The 25779-nt window shown below is 40.7% G+C and overlaps 1 protein-coding gene across 3 annotated transcripts in view; it reads left to right on the top strand.

Annotated features, from left to right (window-relative positions):
• ADAMTSL1 (ADAMTS like 1) overlaps positions 1-25779 on the top strand; it is a 1110365-nt gene that overhangs the window by 632622 nt on the left and 451964 nt on the right. The window lies entirely within an intron of this gene.

Genomic DNA, 25779 nt, shown 5'->3' on the forward strand with positions numbered 1-25779 from the left:
AGATTCCCTGGAGGCGGGCATGGCAGCCCACTCCAGGATTCTTGCCTGAGAATTCTATAGACAGAAGAGCCTGGCAGGCTACAGTCCATGTGGTCTCAAAGAGTCGGATACAACTGAGTGACTAAGCACAAAGAGATTCTAAACAGAGAATCTAAACAGAGAATTCTAAACAGAGGAATCAATCTGCCAGACTGGAAGCAGACTGAGGTACCAATTGTGCCTTATACAGCTGATAGTAAGAAGAGTCCAGTTTAGGGCACCAGCAAGTGGAATGGAAAAGGGGGGATGGAAAGGAGACACATCATAAAAGTCAATTATTGATATAGGGCACAGGCAGGTGTTTGGCTTTGTGTGTATGGATAGATGGCTTGGGCTGGGGTGAGATGGAAAATGGAGAAGCTGAAGGGAGATGTTTTATAGAAAAGCTGATATATTTATAACTAGATTAAGAAGGATTGCTAAAGGAAGGATTGGGACCCAAATGTTGTGTTTGGTTTTGGACTTGTTGAGTTCAAGATATTAAGGAGGCATCCAGTTGAGTGGACACAGAAGCTTGGAGATTGAGGTAGAGATGTGTTTGCCTCTCATCTACGAAAGAGAAGTTTGCAAGCTAGGGGAAGTGGGTGAGATCAGCGGGAGAGTAGAAGGAAGAGCAGGGGCCCAAGGAAAGAACCCTAAGGATTCCGGCATTTACTAGTCAGGATGAGTGAGGAAAGGCAGGAGCTGGCCAGGAGTCGCTGCCAAAGAAGCCAAAGGAGCATGTCCCACAAGAAGGTCGGGGGGAAGGTCCTCGGATGTGGTGAGTTACAGGATCCTGATGAATTTCAGAGGAGCCGTGTCACCCAAGTGGCAGGGCTGCAGCCAGATGATGAAGTGTTAAAGAATTTGGGCACATTGAGTAAGTGGGTGCTGTGGGTGTGGTTTAGCCTTTCGAGAAAGTTTAGAAGTGAAAGAAAAGGAGGCAGAAGACAACTTGGCTCTCACCACTAACAAAGTGGAAAGTAAAGGCAGGAAAGCACAAAGCTGGTGAGATAAAAGTGAGCTTGTTTTAATAAAAAGAGGAGAAAGTGCTTTCGTCTTAATAGCTCAAAGAATGCTGATAGCGGCCGTGTGTGAAATTGATTTCTGAGGCCCAGCACCAGAGACAGAGAGGCTATGAGGCCAGTAGGGTAGTAAATCACGATTTAGCACCTCACTTTCTCTGCTTATTACAAAACAGGCTTTAAAAAGATGCCTGTGGTGCATCTCAGCAATCTTGATTTTGTCTGTGGCCAAGATCCATTTTAATATATTCCTGAGGCATTTTAGTGATTATAACACTACTTGAAGCTTCAGCCTATTAATTTTTCACATTACTAACCATGGTTAATGCAATGAATTAAATACTATCCCTACCATTAAATAACATTAAATGATGCTAAGGGAAAAAGAATTCCTCTTCCTGAAAACCAAACAATGACATAGTCAAAATGCTTGCACATTGAATGCAAGAGTTAAGCTTTATGAATTCTCAGAAAAGGCATATTTGCTTTTACTTAATCAAGCATTAAGGGTCAGAGACATGCTCATAAGAATTACAAAAACCATATTATGTTTCATATACTAATAAACATTTAAGAAAAGATTTCACTAATGGCTCCTTGATGTTGCCATTTAATTTACAAATGAATTAAAGATTATTTTTCTTCCCATATATACAATATTGAATTATATTTTTCAACTATGATTTCAAAATGCTATCAGTATAGGGAATTTAGCCAGCTTAAAAACATAAATACTTTCCATGAACTTGACTGGGAGATAGAGATAGCTGGTATATATGCCTTTAATCATCAATATTATATTCCATCTCAGTGTAAGTAGATCTGTTTTGTTTAAAAATAATGATGACAAATTATAATTGACCAAGTAAGACAAGTCCTTTTAGAAACCCTCAGTCTTTCTTGCAGTGACTTAAAATAAAGGACTTATTCTACAATCTACTTTGTACAATATTAAAGAAAAATTGTAGGCTATTTGTGAAATAGCTTATCATTTCACTAAAGAATGTCTACTCTGCTGTAGTTAAGACAAAAACAAAGGCAACTGGGACTCTCAACTTTTACTAATAAAGGACTTAATAATATGTTGAAAATATATCAAGAAATCCATGTTTTTAAAAATAACCACTAGGGGACTTCCCTGGTGGTCCAGTGGCTAGGGCTCCATGTTCCCAACGCAGGGGGCCAGGGGTTCGACCCCCGGTCAAGGAAGTAGATCCCACATGCTGCAACTAAGACCCAACGCAGTCAAAGAAATGAATAAAAACAAACAAACAAAAAAAAATAACCACTAGAATTTATACCAGTAGAGTACCACAGTAGCAATTTCTGTTTTGATACAAAATAAATGGTCATGAAAATTATTCACATAGTCATTAGTAGAAACAACATAAAATGAAAAACCATTATTCTTTAACACTTGGATAGGAAATAAGTCAGTAGTGAAAATCATGATATAAAGTCAACTTTTATCTCATGATTTGGGAAATTTTTGCTTACAAGTACTTACTGATTTTTAAAGAATTAAGTAGTACATATTTATCAACAAAAATGTAGGATGTAATTTAGCATATTTTATTATTCAGGAGTCACTAGGATTTGATAGAAGTTTTGGATGCTGATAATTGTATTATAAAGGAAGAGTGCCCGTTAGTGGTTATTTCAAAAATTATGTAGAATGAATCTTGCAGCTGATTATCTCTACTTGAATTTCACTTACCAATTTAGTACTGTGAACATTTTAATATTTTAGAACTTTTATTTTTTAAGTAATTTTTATAGCAACCCTGAGTTAAATAGAGCAAATATTCATGTCTTATGACCAGGTTAGAAAATTGATTTGTAAATATGCTTGAGATAGACTCATTTAGAATTGTAGACATTTTTATGGCTAAGGATGTTTCAGAAAGTATCTGGCCAAAAATCCCACAATGGCCAAGTCCTGGCCTCCAGCTTGTGTCCCTGCTTAGAAGTTTTGCCATTAGTATTATCCATAAGTCTTCTCTGAAACATTTTAAAACTAAAGTTGCTCACAAAAATATCATTTAAACATCCACTGAACATTGATCTCTGTATCAAGCCCTATGTTAGAAATTATTGGTATCAAAAGGAATTGTCTGGCCACCCAGTTGCTAGGACTGCACCTCCACTCCAGGGGCACGGGCTCAATCCCTGGTTGGAGATCGCACTAATATTCTGCATGCCCATGGTGCAGCCAAAGAAATCAGGGTGTCAAGCTGAATAAACACAGCCCTTATCTTCAAAAGCTCCTGTCAGTATTTTGCCTCCATTAATTTCTTTTAATTTCTCTGTGATTTGGCTTTCTAGAATTATTTTACATGGAATCTAATGGAAATCCATTCTCCTCAGTCCAGAAAACTTACTTGAAAACTTGTATCAAAATTTGCTTCTATCAAATCATTTTTCCTAATTTGGCTAAACATTGAATTTTTCTGTCATCTATGCTTATATATACTATACTCGTTCTTCCATTAATGAAAATACAATTCAATTAATCTTTATTACTTTTTTACTAGTAGAAGCCTGTGCCTTTAATCAAGGCAGGACTCCCTCATCCACCCATCTTCATTCCTTCATCATCTACAAAGCACAGTTCCCAAGTGTTGCAGATGGACTGACTGTTGTTTGCTCAGTGATGAGGACACTCTGGCAGATAGACCTCTGGGAGTTGAATTAGACTAGATTAAGGCAAGATGTAACAGGTTAATCATCTTTCAGCTTTTAACATTTTGGGTAGATTTAAAGTTGGCATAAAAAGACATGGGAAGAAGCAGAAATGTGATCATCTTTTTCTTTCATGAGTCAGATTAATTGTATTCCTCTTCCATCCCCTTATCTGCAGCTTCTGCTTATATATTTTACCCCCTCTGTCTTTAGAGAATCTGAATGTGTATAAATGAGAGCAAAAGCTGACAGCCGTTATAAATTAAGCACTCAACTACAACTTGTCCTGGCCTGCCTTGCATTAATTATTCATTCAATGAATATGCACTGAGGCGAATTACATATCCGGAGTTCTAGGAGGCACTGGGGGTACAAAGGCGTGTTCATTTTTCCCTTATGAAACACACTGCCCATTCTTCAGGATCGGTATATAAATAAGTAACAAATAAATAAATAAATTCAATACAGTGTGTATATATAAATAAATAAATACAGTACAGTGGCTGACAAATACTAAAACAGCTGTGGGTATCAAGTCCTAGCAATATGTTCAGAGTAGATAGGAGAGACAGTGGTTGATTCTACCTGGAGAGGAGAGGACATTTCACCAGAAGATGGCATGGGAGCCACAGGACCAGAAGTGCACATGTCAAAGAAAAAAATGCAAGGAATATGGAGAGGAAGGCAACTGAGGCAACAGCAGGCTCATGAACAGAATATCAGAGATGCCCAAGCAGCATGTCTGATTGCAACAGTGCCTTGTCACTGGAGTGTTGAGGACATTCGTGATCAAGAGCAGCAAAGATAAGTCTAGACCTCTGGTTTAAGGTCAGGTTAGGAAAAGTTTATGTGACACCCAAATAGTTTGGATTTTATCTTCTACCTTTGGTGACCATGATAGAAGTTGTGAATCTTCTCTTCAGAAGCATGATAATTATACATATTCACCCAAAATGTCACGTACAATTTCTGAGTCCTCACAGCCCATCTGGAACCCATTACTGGATGCCACCAGCTCTAGGCAGGCAGTGGAACCACAGAACCCTCTTAGGGAGGATACAGTTTAGCTTTGCATTCTGAAAAGGTAACTGGCAGCAGCGTGGAGGACAGGCTGGTGGGTGGAGAGGCTGGACGTAAAAAAAAATCAGATGGGAAGCCTATTGTGAAATATCAGCATGAAATGTTGACACCATAATTAAGGCAGTGAGAGTAAGGGTTGGAGAGGAGGGAAATGGAAGAGACATCTCAGAAGTACAAGTGCCTGATCAAGTGCAGACAGTGTAGAAATGTCAAATGATTTGTTGTTGTTTATCTCACTTCGTCACTAGATTAGAAAGCCTCTAAATGGTGTTGTGCACCAAGCTGGACTCCAGAGAGTCAGCAGAAGCAGAAACTTAAGCTTTCAGGATTCAAATTTAAGAGTCACATGAAAGCAGCAGGTCCCTTTGTGGGCCAGGAGGCAGAGGGCTTAAGGGGTAGTGGGCTCTGCTAATAGTTACTGGTCAACACTGAGAACCAAATAGGGAGCTGTTGAAAACGGTACCCATGGATGGGAGACAATCATTGCAAAGCAACAAGTCGACTTGCTGGTTGCCACTTGTGCCTTACTGGCACAGAGCATTGAGTCAGGTGTTGGTCCGAAGGCCTGAATCTGCATGAAGCAGTTACGATGCTTCTGGATTTCTGGGATACCTGGTTGATTTGCTTTACATTGATGATGGAAAAGTATCATCAGGACCATAAAGTAGATCCTCACAATGATTCACTGCCAAACTGCGAGACTCAGGAAACTCTGCCAGTTATCCTGTTGTAGCCATGCGTTCTGGGAAACAAACTCACTCAGAAGGACAATACAGATAGTGGAGTGCAGTTTCTTACACTGGCGGGCCCAAGAAAGAGTCTCCTCTTAGCCAAGGACCCTGACCAGTTTTTCTGAAAACCTTATATACCCTAAGTGTACGTGCCCAAACCCACCTCCCCTAGTTTCAAATTCCCTGAAACTAGTCTGAACAAAGGAAAAGAAAGATACAAAGTTAACCCGTGATTCATATGCCTTAAGCCTAGGTAATTAACAGTGGACAATTATCAACAGGCCTGTGGTCATACCCCAAAAAGCATAATACAATTTATGATTTTATTCAATTACACAGATAATTAGGGTATTATTTTAGGCAACAGAGAGTCGAGGCACGAGCCCTGGGGCTCTTCCATCCAGGGGGCCTGGTTTTCCAGTTGGTATGTCGTTTCCATAGATACTGGGCATCTAGCTCAAAGTCCACAGTCTAGCCCAAGATGGAGTCCTGCTTTCAAGATGGAGCCTGTTCTGTCTGTTTCCTCCTTCATTCCCCCCTCTTGATGCTCTTAACTCATAGTATGAGCACCATTCATAGGGATATATTGCACCCTGACTCTCCAACCTCCAATTTGGGAGAGCAACATCAACCTTTGGGTTGCAAAGTTCATAATACATTGTAAAATAAAGGGTCAACAAAGCAGAACTATCAAGGCAACTATAACAATGGTAAATATATTTTTTCACCAATTACCCTTCACCCAAGATAGGACCAAAGTCCAAAAAGGAAGATTATCATCAGACATAACTTTTACCTGACCTTTCATGTCATCTAGGGTGGCTGATATATAGCCAGATAAATCAGGAATATATATGCAACATTCAACTTTAATTATAGCACAGGTCCATCTTGGTACTGAAACTATGGTTAGTCTCAAGATGATACCAGCAAGTCCTTGTAGCAGCAGTTGATTGTAGAGCTTCATCTCTGTTTCTTCTTTAAGGTGGTCTTGGTTTTACGGGGATCAGTGGGGTCCTGTTGTGTAGTCCACTCAGTGTCCTCCGGGTCTGTGTGGTATTCTCTCTTCACCCTCATGTGGAGGATCCAGGGAGTGACACCTACAACTTTAACTGTGGCAGGGCTGGTTAGAACAACAGTGTATGGACCGTTCCAATGTGGGGCCAAGGAGTCGTGTTTCCATTCCTTGACCACACCTGATCCCCGGGCACAAATTCGTGAATCTGTTCCCCAAGGGGGAATGGCACCCTTTCTTGTACAAACTTAGTTACCTGATTTATTATCTTACCCAGTTGTTCCATCTGCTGTGAAATCTCATCTCCCCTTATCTGAGGCAAATTTGTTGACACCTGTTTTATTATGGGAGGGGGCCTCCCATACACAATTTTGTATGGAGAAGAGTCATGGGACTGTGGGGTCATCCTGAGTCTGAGCAGAGCCATCGGAAACAAGTCCAACTAGGAACAGTCAGTCTCTAAGATCCACTTGGAGAGTGTCTCTTTAAGTGTCCAGTTGGTTCCTTCCACCATCCCAGAACGCTGGGGCCTATAGGCTGTATGTAATTTCCACTTGATGTTTAAAAGTTTGCTTCCTTATTATACTAAATCAGCTACGAAAGCCGGGCTGTTGTCCGATCCAATGCTGGTAGGAAATCCAAATCTGGGAACTGTCTCCCTAGGCAGGCACCAGGCTACTTTTGATGCTCTTTCAGTCTGGATAGGAAAAGCTTCTACCCATCCTGAGAACATACATACTATGACCAGCAGGTAATGGTAGTGTCGGTGAGGTTTCATTTCAGTGAAGTCCACTTCCAGGTGTTCAAAGGGCCTTTTACCTGAATCCCTGGAGGTTTCTGTCTGTGCCGAGAGGCAGCATTGACCTGTGAGCAGGCAGTGCAGTTCTGAGATTCTGTCCTGAATAGGGAAGAGAGGCGGGGAACAAAGAAATATTTTCAAATTAGCTCTTCCAGTTTATCATGGCCTAGATGGGTTGCTTGGTGTGTTTGGCTTACCAGAGTGAGGGCCAGCTCCTCCGGTACCAATAATTTGCCACTTGGCAATTCCCACTGTCCCTTTTCAGTCTTGATGGCCCCTCTTGCTTTGGCTAGTTGATTTTGGGCTTCAGTGTATTTTGGAGAGTCTAGCGTTAGCTCAGGTAGCTCTGCCAATATGAGAGCTTTAATAGGGGCTTCACTTGTCACCCCCAAGCCCTCGGCTGCTTTTTTAGCAGTCTTTTCTGCCAGTCTGTTCCCTGAGCCCTGGGGGGTATCCTCTTTTTGACGTCCTCAGCAGTGTATGACTGCAACCCTTTCTGGTTCCCAGGCAGCATCTAATAGGGTCTTAATTTCTTCCTTATTTTTAATATCTTTTTCACTAGCTGTCAAAGGCCTCTTTCCTTATACAGAGCCCTGTAGCGTGGCAAAAGCATGCCTGGAGTCTGTGTAAATGTCTGTCTTCTTACCTTTTGACAGCTGGAGGGCCTGGATTAGAGCATATAGTTTGGCCTGTTGAGTGGACCAGTGTGATGGCAGAGAGCTAGCCTCGGTGATGGTTTCTTCTGTGACTACTGCCTATCCTGACAGTCATTGTCCTCGTTTCACCAGGCTGGTGCCATTGGTGTACAGGACCAAATCTGGGTCCGGGATTAGCAGGTCTCTCAAGTCAGGTCTGCTGGCATATTTCCTTGCAGTCATGTGAGGGCCCACCTTCTCCCACAAGAAAGAGAGTGGCCAGATTCAGGACCTGAAAAGGCTCAGTAGTAACATGGGGGTTCTCACATAACAGTCCCTGGTATTGAGTAATCCGGGATGTGACAGCCATTTATGGGGGTCCCTTCACAGGAGAGTGGTGACCTCATGTGGGACTTTTACAAACAAATCTTGGCCCAAAGTCAGCTTGGTTGCCTCCCGGACCAGTAAGGCAACTGCCCGTAAGCATCCCAGCCACCCAGTGACAACACTGTCCAGCTGATTAGAGATAAGTCACTGGTCTGTCCCCTGTCCCCATAATCTGGGACAACACTCCCACAGCCACCTTGACCTTTTCAGTCAAGTAAAGAGTAAATGGCTGAGCAAGGTCTGGCAGGCCCAAGGCGGGTGCTGACGTCATTGTGGGTTTGAGTTCTGTTACCAGTGGGACTTGTTTTGCAAGCCTGGGGGGTGGGGGTGGGGGGGTTGTCTTCTGCCCAGACCTCAGGGAATTGTTGAGTTAACTATCTCTCTTGACTGTTTAGCCTGTCTGGTTTCCTTGCCGGGAGATTATGCAACCTCCACTCATCTTGAGGGGTTACTGAGAGGAAGAGTGAATAGATGGTTGAGCCCACTCGAACAGTGGGTCTTTCGTGGGGGGAAAGGTCACTTGTGCCCACAGTTTAGACAGCAAGTCTCTTCCTAACAAAGGTACTGGGCATTCAGGGATGTATAAAAATTCATGAGTCACTTGGTGTCCCCCCATCTGACATTTTCAGAGTAGGCTAGAGACACAAAGGCTGCATTTATCATCATCTGAGACCCAGCAGCCTCTAGCCGGGTCTATTGGCATATAAAGTCCACAGTCCAGCCCAAGATGGAGTCCTGCTTTCAAGATGGAGCCTGTTCTGTCTGTTTCCTCCTTCAATTCAAGCTGCTACACTACAGCTACAAGTTAAAACTAGAGGTAAATGTTGAAGATATGGAGATGTGATAATTGACAGAGAGCTGTTGCTTTTAAAAATGTGATCTTTGTTGTAGGTATAGTATTTTTGACAAAATGTATCTCCCAGTGTAGAGGAGGGTGGGTAGTGGCACATATCTGAACTGGAGAAAAGAATAAAGTCCCAGAACTTGAAACTACTTCAATTTTTTTTTTTTTGGTATTGTTATAGGTATTTATTTATTTATTTTTAATTTTTATTTTTACTTTATTTTACTTTACAATACTGTATTGGTTTTGCCATACATTGACATGAATCTGCCATGGGTGTACATGAGTTTCCAATCATGAACCCCCCTGCCACCTCCCACCCCATATCATCTCTCTGGATCATCCCCGTGCACCAGCCCCAAGCATCCTGTACCCCGTATCGAACATAGACTGGCGATTCATTTCTTACATGATAGTATACATGTTTCAATGCCATTCTCCCAAATCATCCCACCCTCTCCCTCTCCCTCAGAGTCCAAAATTTTAAGTAATTAGAAATGTCTCTCTCTCTACCCCTACCCCACCCCACTCCTGCGCTTATCGCATATCCTATGTATGTTTTTAAGAAACAGATGACAAGTAAACAAGCAGTCTAGTATTTAAAACAAGACATACTTCCAAAGCCTTTTATCCTCTCTTAATTATTTGTCCACATCTGTTACATTTTCTTCTAAAAAGCATTTGTTGTTCTTCCATGCCTAAGCCGTGTCTGACTCTCTGCAACCCCAGAGACTAGAGCATGTCAGGGTTCCCTGTCTTTCCCTATTTCCCAGGGTTTGCTCAAACTCATGTCCATTGAGTCAGTGATTCCATCAAACCACATCATCCTCTGTAGCCCTCTTCTCCTTTTGCTTTCAATCTAAATGGCATGATCGGAATTATTGCAAAGCTAACTATAGGTAGCTCAAAAATAGAAAGCATAATTCCCACCTTCAGGGAGTTTACACTCTAACTGGGAAGCTCATTTTTATGTAAAACGATCATCTTAAAGAGCTACAAGTTCTTATTTTCAGTTTCATATATCCTGTACTAACTCTTGCAAATGGATAATGCCAGGATGGAACATCAAATAATTGCAGATAAAATAAAATTGAGATAGTAAGAGCCGATCATTCTAATATTTTTCTGGATAAAGGGAATTTAATATGAGCAAAAGTATAAAAAAGAATGTAGAAAAGAAGAAAACATAATATTGCATCAGAGAGAATGCTTTAGATTTCAATTCCAAACATTCATCCTGCAATACCTGAGTGGCGCTCGAGAGAGAAAGCACCAAATCACAAGCTTTGGAAAGGAGCATAAATTACACACCCAGTCCTCTGGAGCTTCCTTCAGAACCATTTCAGCAAATTTTCTTTCTTGGCTCAGATGTTACCATGGTTGACCAAAGAAGAGTTAGGGAAGTTCTTCTAAAACCAAAGGCTTGATTGTGGCAAGAAGAGAACTAGTCATTTCTTCCAGCTTCTCTATTATCAATTGTATTTCGGGGTTTTTGTTCAGCAAACTTGAAGCCATATTAATTTATTAACTTTCCAGTTTCTTCAAGGAGTCACAAAATGAGCTTTTTCTCTGTCAGGAATTCTTTTGCCATGATTCCAAACCCCAAACATGTGCTTTCCAGAGTCACTGATGTTTCGTTCATTCTACAGATGTTTTGTAAATGCGTTTCAGCAAAATTTGCCAGTGCTACAGAAAGTAGCTGTGGCTAGTGGGAGTCTCAGCTTGGATGGAGCGCAGGTTAGATGAGATGGAGATGGAAACTGAAACTTCTGACTGGCTCACCAGGAAGTCAGGAATTCACAAAAAGAACAGAGAAGAAATTGCATTTGACGGGGTGTTTCATATATGTCTATTTTGGGGAGTGGAGGGGTGTGGACACCCCAGGAGATAACTTGTCATTGTTTTCCTTGGTGCTTGTCCTATAGATTATTTTCCACTGGAGACTTTTTCTTCCTAAGTATAGAAAAATAGCAACCAAGAAGACAGTTTCATTTTTTAGAACTCCAGGTAAAAGGCTTAAGTTTCATACTTGAGGTAAAATAAAAGAAAGGCTTCAAAATATCCCTACAGTGCAAAGGCCAAGGAGGTTGCAACAGTCAGCACAGACATGGGAACAGATGAATTTTTTTGTAAATTACTGCCGTTTCTACAGCATACAATCCTCCTATTGTCCAATTTTCCTTTGTAAAAGAAATGGAATTACCAGTTTCAGCCTTCTACTCCTAATTGAGCAGCCCCTAGGTTTAGGAGTTTGGCTGCTACAGTTGTTATTAAAAAGAAAATTATTACAGTGGAAAAAAGAAACCAGACTGACAGACTCTTTCTAGTAGAAAATCTCTTTAAATCTTCCAGACTTTCTTTCAGAGTGTGTGCCTGGAAGATTCATACACACACACACACACACACACACACACACACATATGTATATACACACACACACACATATATGTATCTGTGTATATACATAATCTACATATGTCTGTATGTATACACCAATATACCCACATATATATATTTAGGTTTTCATCCAAACATTTGAAATCTCTCAGGGAAAAAAGGTATATTAATATTTATGTTAATGTTCTATCAACATTACAACAAAACAGAGTCTTTCTATTTGTGAAGTTTATGCTTTTAAAGTAGTAGAAACTGATAGTGATAGGAAATTTTACCAGGTCGTTCCTTGAGATAAGCTGACTCAAAATGTTCCACGACCAGTCACAAATATCCTGAATGCTAATCTTTGCTCACATCAGCAAGTATTGATTTGAATTCGGCTGGCTGTGAAATTGTGTTCTGTTTGAGCCTCCCAAAGCGCCCAGAGGTTTCTCAGCAGTGTCTGAGAGGAGCTGTAATCTAGCCTGGGTCTTGGATGGAATACAAACAAATCAAGTTACTCTCATTCTGAAATGGAAATCTTCCTGAAGCACTTGACATTGAGCAGAGGTAGGCTCTCATTTCCTAAAACATAATGAAGCTGTCTTAATTTCACCTCCAAGTTGTTATTTCTAGATTGAGAATGGATGCTGAGGACAAAATCTTTTTTTTAACAAGACACGCAGCAACAGTAGTTCAGTAGTTCTTCTTGTCATTCAATTTTTAAAAATCATGTACTGATAAATACTCTTTAAGATGGAAAGGAGGGTCAACATTTGAAGCTGGGCAGCACAAAAGACGGTCATATTATGGGTATAAAACCTGATGCCACCAAGTACTAGCTGTGTGACTTGCCAAGGGGAGAAGGGAGTGGAGTGAGGGGAGCAAGGAGGAGCAGATATTTGTGGCCTGACTGGAAAGATGAAATAATTAATACCAACATGCTAGAAACTACACTAGGCACCTTACATATGATTTCCCAGTTAATTTTCAGCATCACCCTCAGAAGAACAGCATTAATATTCCCATTTCACAGATGGGTGAAACTGAGACTCAAAGAGATCTGACAAAGGGCTCTAGTCAAGTTGACATATATGACTAGGTAGGTCTGTCCCACACCCAAGCCCAGGCTGTTTCTCCTGCACCATGATTCAAGTTGCTCAACTTCTATGACTCTCTTTTTTTTTTTTTTTTTGGTAAAATAGGAAAAATGTTCCAACTTGACATGGCTCTTCGTGAAGATTAAATATGATAATTTGTGTAAATTCTAGCATACTTCCCAGCACATAGGGACTTGCTAAATTCCAGCATTTCTCCCTTCCAACTCCTCCCCAGGTTTAGGTGCAGTTAAGTGCCTAGCAGCAGTATGAAAGGGGTGCCTCTGTGTGTGCATGCCTGGACCCAGTGAAAGGGAAAGGAGAGGTACCCAGAAGTCCTGCTGTGGCCTGGATAGCTTTTCCACCCTGTTATAGAACTGACTTTTCTCCTCAGTAGCAAGGGACAGGCTTCATGCAGTGGCCTCTGAAAGATCGTGCACTGCGTCACTGGCAGTTCATCATATCCCCCAGCAGTGCAGCTGTGATAAGAACCAGATGATCTGAATTTCCTCAGCAAAGCCAGCAGCAAATATCTGGGAAGGTACATGCCTCAGTATCCATCCATACATGCTGCTCTTTAAGAAAGTACATCAAAAAGCTAATGGACTTTTACAAGAGCCCAGTTACTGCTTAGCGTCTGTAAGCTCTCAGGAGCAGAGCATCACAACCCTGACCACGTACAGTTGGCAGCAGAACGCGTATTCCAAGTTGTTAAAGAAGCCAGGGATTAGATAAGATTTATAGGAACCTAATGGAGGGGGGGCTAAAAATGAAGTCTGCAGATTTGTTTCCAAAGCTTGGTACATGAACGGGACGTTCCTGTGTAGATTTCTCCACTTTGCATGGGCACACTGCAGGAAAAATGGTTCTCTCATCACTGGAGGAGTCACCCCCCCCCTTTTTAATTTTGAGGTGTGTGACATCCATTTAGTACAGTCACATACACAGATCCAGATGGCTTAAGCTAAATGCTCTCTGTCTGGGAGAAGAGGAAAACCAGACATTCAGGTGGTTCCTCACTGATCTTGAAAGAGTAAGAACCACTCTTCCAATTGGTCCTGTTACCCACTTTGCTACTTTTGAGACTCTGTTGGTGTCTGAAAAACACTTTGCTTATAATATAACTTCATCTGTTATATGACTTCAATTTTACAAAAAACCTATCATCCATTTCCTCAGCACCTACTTTTGTTTTCATTTTGTTCTGTATAGCTTGACCTCTTCTTAAAACATTTGGAAAAAATATTTTCCAAATACCACATCTATATGTGTATGTCTCAGAGCAAGTATAACTCTTAAGTCTTCTTATTGCTAATTTGTGCTTCATCCTACAATACCTTTCCTAAGTCCTTGAACCTGTTCAGATTCCAGTAGAGGAAGGTTCTGGATAAGGAGGTACATAGAAGGTAATGTCTATTGGACTATGAGGTACAGGGAAACTATTTCTTCATGAGATTACTCTAAGTGTGTAACTACTTGTAGCTGTCACATTTAAACGTGTTCACCTGAGACTGGGTTGTTGAAGTTGCCTCTGAAATTAGGCACAAAATTATCAGATGAAAACCATGTTTAGATAAGTCACTGATGGTGAGAAAATGACATCATTCTGAGGTTGGTGAATTTAGAGATATTCTTCTAATCTTTGAATATTCCTTCAGTTCAGTTCAATTCAGTTGCTCAGCCACATCTGACTCTTTGCAACCGCATGAATTGCAGCATGCCAGGCCTCCCTGTCCATCACCAACTCCTGGAGTTTACTCAAACTCATGTCCATTGAGTCACTGATGCCATCTAATCATCTCATTCTCTGCCGACTCCTTCTCCTCCTGCCCTCAATCTTTCCCAGCATCAGAGTCTTTTCAAATGAGTCAGTTCTTCACGTCAGGTGGCCAAAGTATTGGAGTTTCAACTTCAACATCAGTCCTTCCAGTGACTATTCAGGGCTGATTTCCTTTAGGATGGACTGGTTGGATTTCCTTGCTGTCCAAGGGACTCTCAAGGGTCTTTTCCAACACTATAGTTTAAAGCATCAATTCTTCAGCAAACTCTCACATCCATACATGACTACTGGAAAAACCATAGCTTTGACTAGATGGACCTTTGTTGGCAAAGTGATGTCTCTGCTTTTTAATATTCTGTCTAGCTTGGTCATAACTTTACTTCCAAGGAGCACGTGTCTTTTAACTTCATGGCTGCAGTCACCATCCACAGTGATTTTGGAGCCCCCAAAATAAGGTCTGTTACTATTTCCACTGTTTCCCTATCTATTTGCCATGAAGTGATGGGACCAGATGCCATGACCTTAGTTTTCTGAATGTTGAGTTTTAAGCCAACTTTTTTACTCTCCTCTTTCACTTTCATCAAGAGGCTTTTTAGTTCTTCTTCACTTTCTGCCATAAGGTTGGTATCATCTGCATATCTGAGGTTATTGATATTTTTCCTGGCAATCTTGATTCCAGCTTGTGCTTCATCCAGTCCAGCATTTCTCATGATGTACTCTGCATATAAGTTAAATAAGCAGGGTGACAATGTATAGTCTTGATGTACTCCTTTCCAAATTTGGAACCAATCTATTGTTTCATGTCTAGTTCTAACTGCGTACAGATTTCTCAAGAGGCAGGTCAGGTGGTCTGGTATTCCCATCTCTTGAAGAATTTTCCACAGTTTGTGGTGATCCACATGGTCAAAGGCTTTGGCACAGTCAATAAAGCAGAAATAGATGTATTTCTGGAACTCTCTTGCTTTTTCAATGATCCAGTGGATGTTGGCAATTTGATCTCTGGTTCCTCTGCCTTTTCTAAATCCAGCTTGAACATCTGGAAGTTCATAGTTCGTGTACTGTTGAAGCCTGGCTTGGAGGATTTTGAACATTAATTTGCTAGTGTGTGAGATGAGTACAAATTCTTTGGCATTGCCTTTCTTTGGAATTGGGATGAAACTGACTTTTTCCAGTCCCGTGGCCACTGCTGAGTTTTCCAAATTTGCTGGCATATTGAGTGCAGCACTTTCACGGCATCATCTTTTAGGATTTGAAATAGCTAGGAGGTATATAATGGGATCAGTCACAGACTATATTCCATGGAATTGGCATGTATAGAGGCTTGGAGATGCTTAGCTGACCAGGAGCAAGGATGGATGGAACTAGGGAGCTGATGGCTGAGTTTTCTAACAAGAAAGTACAGTTGACCCTTAAACAACACAAGTTTGAACTGCACAGGTCCACTTATATCAAAAATAGTAAGTAGTGTAGTACTACATGGCCTGTGAATGTGGAGGAATGCGAGGAAAGAGTGCTAACCATAAATTATACTAGATTTTTGATTGAGTGCAGGGCTGGCACCCTTCACCTCTGAGTGTTAAAAGATCGACTGTAGTTGATTTAAGAGTCATCAACAGTGCTACATTAAAGGGTCATCATGTAGCACCAAAGATCTAGAAATAGCTAGACTTTGTCTAAATTGAATAACTCAGGGGAAATATTCAATTTCTGAAGGATTATAGACCCAAGACTCAGGCCTTTCTCCTCTCAGTGTTCACTAGATTTCTGAAATGTCAGGTACCAATTATTCATTCTAACCCATCTAATGACTATATAGAAAAATAAGTGCTAGACTAAGAAGGAGATTTATAATGGACTTTCCCCTCAAGTTCAATATCAGATGCAGTTTTGACCTTTCCTGATAAATCTATTGGTAAGCCAAGGCTTACATATAGAATTTAACAGCTGTTCTTTAGTTTTCTGTCAGTCAGTAGCTAACGATCATCCTTTCACCTGATACTGTCGCTGAAATTTCCAGCAGTGGTCAGGAATAATCTCTTGATCACTCTGTTTCCATAGCATTCATGGCCTTGTTTCTGAGACACTGACATTAAAATATTAGGTTCAAGTGACTGAAAGAAAATCGAGAAACATTGCTTGGAATGTAGGGGGAAATGCTTAGATTTTCAGTTTCAGAAACAATCAGCATTTCTTGCTGGCAACTCATTATTCCTGTTTTCTTATGCCTCAGTTTTTCTTCCAAGATGCAATTATTCAGAGTTTACAGTTTTAAAAAAATGCTACTGTGAAGTGAAGAATGCACATTCCACAATGAGAGGAATAAACAAAAATCTCACCTGGATAAGCACAAAAGTTATTTATCACAAAAGCTTTCTTAACAACTGTAATAGGCAAATGCTTCTAGGTCTTAAGTGACCTGCAAGGCATTGCTGAAATGTCATTTATGGTTATAGATGTAAAAATTTGGCACAGTTAAAGAGGAGGAAAATTACTTTCTCTGACATTAAACTTGAATTCAGTTGAAATGAATTATGTTTATCCTGCTGGTTAAAAAGAAGATTAGAGTTTGTTCCAGTTTGAAGAATAGGTCTGTGACTGGCTTCTGGACTAGCCTGCAATCTCCTTCAAAGAAATGTGGACACTTAATATGTCTAGTTGTGCTGAAACTTGTAACTGATGATGAGGTAAGATGTTTAGTCAGTGAGCCCTCACCTTAGAGCCATTTTAGTGCCTCTCCAGACAAGGCACTGTTTTTGCCAAAAGTTTTACTTTTGTTTTAAGTTTGAAGGATTCATTAACAAAAGAAAACACTCATCACACACAGTAAACAGTTTCAGTATTTAATAGAGGGTTGTTTGACTTCATTTCAATATGCAATCATTAAAAGAGGAGAAATAGAAACAACAGAGAAAAGTAACAGCGCATTCATCACCAAATTGGGCTAACCAACATCCAGACTTAAACAGTGCCGAGAAGTCCCTTGATAACAGCAGTCTGGAGCCCCAGTTGGGAAAAGGTCCTGGCTAGTGCATCCACCCCATGGGTGATGACCTCAAATTGCAGTTTTGGGGACTCCTGCTCAGGCCATGAACTGATATCATCAGTTTCCAAGAAAAATGCAGCTCTGTTTTGTTTGGGGTTTTTTGTTTTTTGTTTTTACTTTTACAGTGCTGTTTCACCTGTGAGTCCCAGCATTTCATCAGACTCTGGGGTGGGGGTGGGGGGTTGGCCAGACCTCTAGGGGCTCAAGAATTCTAAGACTACTCCCTTTTGTGCTTGCAGACAGGCATGGAATCCAGGCAGTGTCCAGGCAGGTCAGAAGCAGGTCAGAGAGGCCTGTTTCTTCTGAAACCTGAACAAAACTTTCTCCATTTTAATTTCCCTAACAGTTGGCCTCAGGATTGTTTAGGCTGAAGAGCATAAGAATAGGGCAAAATAACATGAGCGGTCTTTTTAAATCTATAAGTCAAATAACAATTCCAGATGGTCAATAGAAATAAAGTGATCAAAGAAACAAGTAATGTATCAAACAATGCAGAAAACAATGTTCAGCAGTATGGGATTTAGTAAAGAAAACACCCATCATGAATGAGAAGTATGTTTTTGTACATCAACTCTCACATCCATTAACTTATTGGCAGGAATAGTAGTAACAAGAGTATTCTATCAAGGAATGTTTATCTATGAAATTTTGTAACTGGTTCATTGCAAAATCTTACATAAATGTTCTAAGAGGAAGCTAATGTTGGGAACAGAAAGTATAGGTAATAACATCTGAGTTCACAGTATCTGAGTTCTCATGCGGGGCAAAGTAATAGATGGTCCTATTCCAATATAAATGATCAACATGTGTTAGGCATCCAGTAAAAGGAGTTCCTAACTGATATGTATAAGTGTTTTCTACATCATTGGTTACAATACATACAAATTGAGGTGCTATTTCAAAAAACATAGCATTTAAGAAAGATAGTCCATTCACAGTAGTTAATGGAATTCTCCAATAAGGCAGGTTCCCAAAGACAGGACATTGGTCCACATAGCAATCCCTTGGTAGCTTTGCTACAGTAAGTAGTTACAATTATTAAAGTCCAAATAATTCCCAGTTAAATGTGGCAACCAATACTCTTCTCCAGATACAGTGGATGCCACATGGAATTGGCATCTAATACTTATGTTGCTGCTGCTGCTGCTAAGTCGCTTCAGTCGTGTCCGACTCTGGGTAACCCCATAGACAGCCCACCAGGCTCCCCCATCCCTGGGATTCTCCAGGCAAGAACACTGGAGTGGGTTGCCATTTCCTTCTCCAATGCATAAAAGTGAACAGTGAAAGTGAAGTCACTCAGTCGTGTCCGACTCTAAGCAACCCTATGTACTGCCGCCTACCAGGCTCCTCCGTCCATGGGATTTTCCAGGCAAGAGTACTGGAGTGGGGTGCCATTGCCTTCTCCAAATACTTATGTTACCTATGTTATAATTATATAGGGTTCCCTAGGACCAGGTATCAGTGCCTTTTGTAATGCTTTTAGGGATTAATACCCAGTGATTGTTAGGAATCCATTTTCTAAATAAATTTTTTCCATGCATATACATTAGTAGACATTAAAATTCCTTGGGCCTTATACTTTTGAGCAAGATAATATAACAGCTGCATGGAACAAACAGCCCAGTGAAACATGTCAGTTAAGGATTCAGTTTGGTGTAGCTGAAATGTTCTAAATTTCCTTCTCCAAGAGATCGTCCCAACCCAAAGATCACACCTGTGCTCCTGCATTAGCAGAGGGATTCTTTACCACTTAGCCACCTGAGAATCCCTAGCTGAAGTAGTTATAACTGAGTTATTAAACAACTGCAAAAAGTCTGCATCATATGTTAAGCTAAGTTCATGTTGGTTTAATGTTGTAGAGATCCATTTAGCATTAATGGTCAAGGCTTGAGCTATATCTTTACTAATATTATGTAATCTGGATGCTAAAATTTCTACATCAGTAGTATTTATCACAGAGAAGGCAATGGCACCCCACTCCAGTACTCTTGCCTGGAAAATCCCATGGACGGAGGAGCCTGGTAGGCTGCAGTCCATGGGGTCACTAAGAGTCGGGAACGACTGAGCGACTTCACTTTGACTTTTCACTTGCATGCATTGGAGAAGGATATGGCAACCCACTCCAGTATTCTTGCCTGGAGAATCCCAGAGACAGATGAGCCTAGTGGGCTGCCGTCTATGGAGTCGCACAGAGTTGGACATGACTGAAGCGATTTAGCAGCAGCAGCAGCAGTATTTATCAGGTCCATTCCAGTGCCAGTAGTTCCTAATAGAGCATTAAACCATGCTCACCTAATCCTACATTTAGGATAGGCTGGAAAGTTAATGTTAAAATTTAATACAAATTTCTGATAACTTGGGGCTACCTGAGTACATTGTAAAATTCTAATAAAGGGGCGAGTAACTTTCAGATGAGTCCCCAAAATTGTAAGGACATCTATCCAGGTACCTGTTCCAGTAATTTGAGAGTTATTGAAACATATTAACATAGGAACTTAAGCTAAAGATACATTTTGTGTAGATCTTCCACTATATAGTTTCAAAGTAACATCACTTCTACAAGAGTTTATGATACTGTGCATTTGTTGGCCAACAGTAGGGCAAGAAGAAATTTCTGATATATTACAACACATTACGGAAGCACGAGGATTTAGTTCTACTATCAAAGAGGAGGTGTTTGGAGATTGTACAAAAGCTCAGTCCCAGAGGTGGTCAGGTCTTACTCCTGACCAGACAGAAATTTTGTCCATAGAAAGTCATAATTTAAGAAGGATAGGCCTCATTTACAGGGCAGGTGAAGTTATCCTGAGTTCAGGTCTGGCTCCTATTTCTTCATCTGAATATTCCCCCAAATTTTTTTAAATTGTAGCATATGCTTGAAGGTTGAGGCATGAATGAAAATCCCCAATGTAGTCAGGTTTCCAAGAATACTCCATTCATGAGAATAACAGTGGGTTAATAGTACATATTTCTATTTTTCCTGTCTGAGGATCATCACTAATATGGTATTATCCTTTCTCTGTGCAATTACATCAAAAGATATGGGAGGACTGTTAGGCTTAATCCAGACTTTAGTGTATTTCATTTGTGGATCCAAATCCTCCATTGTCCCTAACTGTAAATAAGGTAAGAGGTTCTTATTTTTGTATTTTGTTAATTGCACATGACAAAATCAGCAACTGGGTAATTTGATCATATTTACTAATAAACAAATCATCCTTTCTCTCATTTTGTAAAATTACTTGGATTTCTCCTTGGTGGTCTGGTTCTATAACTTCCCCACAGACACAGAGCCCTTTTAAGGCTAAGCAGAGACATTGCTTTGCCAAAAAATGTCCATCTAGTCAAGGCTATGGTTTTTCCAGTAGTCATGTATGGATGAGAGAGTTGGACTATAAAGAAAGCTGAGTGCCAAAGAATTGATTCTTTTGAACTGTGGTGTTAGAGAAGACTTTTGAAAGTCCCTTGGACTGCAAGGAGATCCAACCAGTCCATCCTAAGGGAAATCAGTCCTGGGTGTTCATTGGAAGGACTGATATTGAAGTTGAAACTCCAATACTTTGGCCACCTGATGTGAAGAACTGATCCATTTGAAAAGACCTTGATGCTGGGAAAGATTGAAGGCAGGAGAAGAAGGGGACAACAGAGGATGAGATGGTTGGATGGCATCACCAACTCAATGGACATGAGTTTGGGTGGACTCCAGGAGTTGGTGATGGACAGGGAGGCCTGGGGTGCTGCCGTCCATGGGATTGCAAAGAGTCGGATACGACTGAGCAACTGAACTGAAATGGAACATTCTTTCATTAATTCAAAGTGTCCAGGAGGGCATTTTAATTCTAATATTGGTTGAAATAACACATATCAATCTTTTAGTAAGTCTGTATTCAGATATAGAGTACAAATCCAGTCCAACAGCCTTAGGAGTAGCTCAGAAAAGAGCTAGTGCTCCTGGGCTAATTTATCAATACTCAGTTGTTTCAGGACTGAAATCTATTTTTTATGAATCTGTAAGTTTGAAACAGTCATTCTCATCAAAGGAATTCCTGGTTTTCCTATAGGTCTATTACTTAAAATATTGAGGGCAATATTCAAGTTAATTCTCCAGTTTTTATAAGAGCCCTCTCCAAGTTCAATTAATTGCTGTTAAAGTGGATTATTCAATGGAAAAATCCATTGTATATTATGTTCCTGCCCAAACTCTTGTATTAACTTACCTTTAAATTGTGACCCATCTGCGATCCAAAAGTCTGCAAGCAATAAATGCTGGAGAGGGTGTGGAGAAAAGGGAACCCTCCTACACTGTTGGTGGGAATGCAAACTAGTACAGCCACTATGGAGAACAGTGTGGAGATTCCTTAAAAAATTGCAGATAGAACTGCCTTATGAGCCAGCAATCCCACTGCTGGGCATACACACCGAGGAAACCAGAATTGAAAGAGACACGTGTACCCCAGTGTTCATTGCAGCACTGTTTATAATAGCCAGGATGTGGAAACAACCTAGACGTCCATCAGCAGATGAGTGGATAAGAAAGCTGCGGTACATATACACAATGGGGTATTACTCAGCCATTAAAAAGAATACATTTGAATCAGTTTTAATGAGATGGATGAAACTGGAGCCAATTATACAGAGTGAAGTAAGCCAGAAAGAAAAACGCCAATATAGTATACTAACACATATATATGGAATTTAGAAAGATGGCAATGATGGCCCTGTATGCGAGACAGCAAAAGAGACACAGATGTGTAGAGCGGACTTTTGGACTCTGAGGGAGAGGGAGAGGGTGGGATGATTTGGGAGAATGGCATTGAAACATGTATACTATCAGGTAAGAAATGAATCGCCAGTCTATGTTCAATGCAGGATACAGGTTGCTTGGGGCTGGTGCATGGGGATGACCCAGGGAGATGTTATGGGGAGGGAGGTGGGGGGGGGGGTTCATGTTGGGGAACGCATGTACACCCGTGGTAGATTCATGTCAATGTATGGCAAAACCAATACAGTATTGTAAAGTTTAAAAAAAAAAGATGCTCCAGCCCCCCCCAAAAAAAAATGATAAGAATTTGCCCTTGCATAAAAAATAAATAAATAAATGCAAATAAGCAGGGGAGTTACAAGGAGAGGCAAGCGAATAAGCTGCAAAGATCTACCGTGACACACAGGAAAATGTGGCCATTGTTTTGCAACAACTTTAAATGGAGTCTAATCAGTAAAAATATTGAATCACTTGGTTGTATGCCTGAAACTAACTTTACATTGTAAATCAATTGTATTTCAATTAAAATAAACTTTTAAAAAAGTAAAAAAAATAAAAATAAAAATAAATTGTGGCCCATTGTCACTCTGAATTTGGAGTGGGACACCATATTATAAATTAATTAGTTCCAATGTTATTAGTCTGATTGGCTTTTCCAAAAGGAATGACCACTAAATATCCAAAATAGATGTCCACAGCAGTACATACATATTGGCATTCTTTATCTCAAATTAATGGACCAATATAATGATTTTTCATATCTGGCCAGGCAGTTTGCCAGATGTCAATTGTCATTTGACTAGTTATAGCAAACTTCTATGGAGAAGGCAATGGCAACCCACTCCAGTACTCTTGCCTGGAAAATCCCATGGACAGAGGAGCCTGGTAGGCTGCAGTCCATGGGGTCACTAGGAGTCGGACACAACTAAGCAACTTCACTTTCACTTTTCACTTTCATGCATTGGAGAAGGAAATGGCAACCCACTCCAGTGTTCTTGCCTGGAGAATCCCAGGGATGGCAGAGCCTGGTGGGCTGCCGTCTATAGGGTTGCACAGAGTTGGACATGACTGAAGTGACTTAGCAGCAGCAGCAAACTTCTATGCTTAATATGTTGACAAATTGGATATTGTAAAATAACAGACTTAATGAGATCCATAGTTAAGGAAATACCTTGGTCCTGAGCCTACCTGGGTGTTGCTTTTTCTCCCAGATGGCCATATTTTTGGTGTGCCCACAAAATCAAATCTTTTAAGTTGATAGAGTAAGGATCCACGGGGATGCGAAGAGTCGCACACGACTGAGTGACTTCACTATCGCTTTTCACTTTTCACTTTCATGCATTGGAGAAGGAAATGGCAGCCCACTCCAGTGTTCTTGCCTGGTGAATCCCAGGGACAGGGGAGCCTGGTGGGCTGCTGTCTATGGTTGCACAGAGTCAGACATGACTGAAGTGACTTAGCAGCAGCAGCAGTAAGGATCAGTTTATACTGCTTGGATTCAGTTTTGTTCATCTGTAATAGAGTTATACATCATTCCGTAGAATTCAGAACACTGTGAGCATCTACCTGAAAGACTGAAACGTTAGTGGTTTGAGCAATTTCCTGAATGTCAGACCATAATTCTTTACCCATAGGTCTTTGGAGTGAATTTGCCAGTTATTCTTTACCCACTGGGGAGCCAGGTGGCCAGTCCTTTGGCTAACAACCAAGATTCTGTGCGTATATGGCATTCAGTTAAATCATCTTGTTTTAATACCTGATAAACAGCATGCAACTCAACAAATTGGCTACCTTAACCTTCACTGGTAGTCAGCAATTCTGCAGGGACCAGATTATGTGCCACTACTTTCCAATAGTGTGTGGATCCTATATATGTAGCTGATCTATCAGTAAACCATGCATGTGGTTTTTCTTGTGCATTTAAAGAGTCAAAAGGCTTTCTCCATTTTACAGACAACTCAGTTATCTTGGACCTAATTTTAGCCTTGTTCAAGGCCTTCAGTAGGTATTTCAGAAATCCTTTCATGTAAGGCAGCAACCCCACGTGGCCCAGGTTTGGCTTGGTCTTGAACATATCATTTCCGTTTTATTATGCTGGACTCCTGGGCTTGTCCAGTCCTGGGTCTTGGGCAAACTTTGTACCCACTGCATGATTGGCACTTGAGGTTTCAATACTAGGGTATGATCTACAGTCAGTTGTTCTGTGTCAATCAAAGCCCAATAACAAGCCAATAACTGTTTTTCAAAGGTAGTGTAATTGCTCCCAGCCTTTGGAAATTTACTACTCTGGAAGCTCAAAGGCATTCTTTGCCTTGCTGTTTTTGCCACAAGCTCCAATTAGCATACAAATCACTTATAAACACAAATCACTTATACACACATAGAATGTGTGTATAAACACATTCTATGTCACTGGGTTGTACTGGCATAGGTCTAAAGCATGCTATATTATACATTTAATAGCATCAGAAGCCTGTTGTTGCTCATAAGCCTATTGAAAGTCATATTTCTTCCTAGTTATTTTATAAAGTGGACTCAATATCTGGCCCAAAGGTGGAGTATGCTATTGTCAGAAACCAAAGAGCCCTAATGAATTCCTGAGTCTTCCTTTTTCCTGGAGAGTTTTATATTCATATCTTTTGTTTGCTGCTGCTGCTGCTGCTGCTAAGTCACTTCAGTCGTGTCCAACTCTGTGCGACCCCATAGATGGCAGCCCACCAGGCTACGCCATCCCTGGAATTCTCCAGGCAAGAACACTGGAGTGGGTTGCCATTTCCTTCTCCAATGCATGAAAGTGAAAAGTGAAAGTGAAGTTGCTCAGTCATGTCCAACTCTACGTGACCCCCTGGACTGCAGCCTGCCAGGCTTCTCCGTCCATGGGATTTTCCAGACAAGAGTACTGGAGTGGGGTGCCATCTTTTGTTTAGCCTTAGGTAAAACTTTTCTATGTCCTTTAGCCCATTGTATTCCAAAAAAGCTGGGCAAGTCTCTGAATTTTAGGATTAATCTTTCATTCTTTGTTTTTTAAGATATTAACACATGTTGGTTTAGGGTTTTTAGCACTTTTTCTTTAGTTGGTCTTGTATCATAATATCATTGATATAATGAGATATTTGTATGTCATCAGATATTGTTAGGTGATCTAAATGCTCAGTTACAAGTTGGTGACAAATAATAGGGCTGTGCACATAACCTTGTGGCAAGCAAATAAAGGTATATTGTTACCCTTGTCATGAGAAAGCAAATTGATTCCATAATTGTTCTTTTGTGAGTATATTAAAGAAAACATTGGCCAGGTCATTTACTGCATACCATTACCCCAGATTGCTCTGTATGCATTCTATTTAAGTTATAATATCAGGGACTGCAGCGGTCAGAGGTGGAGTTACTTTGTTTAGTTCCTGGTAATCTACATTCTCCAAGAGCCATGGCTTTTCTTTACTGGCCATGCAGGGTTATTCCATTCAGTAGACACCAGTTCAGCTCAGTTCAGTTGCTCCTTGCA

The sequence above is a fragment of the Ovis canadensis genome, chromosome 2 (assembly GCF_042477335.2).
Source record: "Ovis canadensis isolate MfBH-ARS-UI-01 breed Bighorn chromosome 2, ARS-UI_OviCan_v2, whole genome shotgun sequence".
Taxonomy (NCBI): domain Eukaryota; kingdom Metazoa; phylum Chordata; class Mammalia; order Artiodactyla; family Bovidae; genus Ovis; species Ovis canadensis.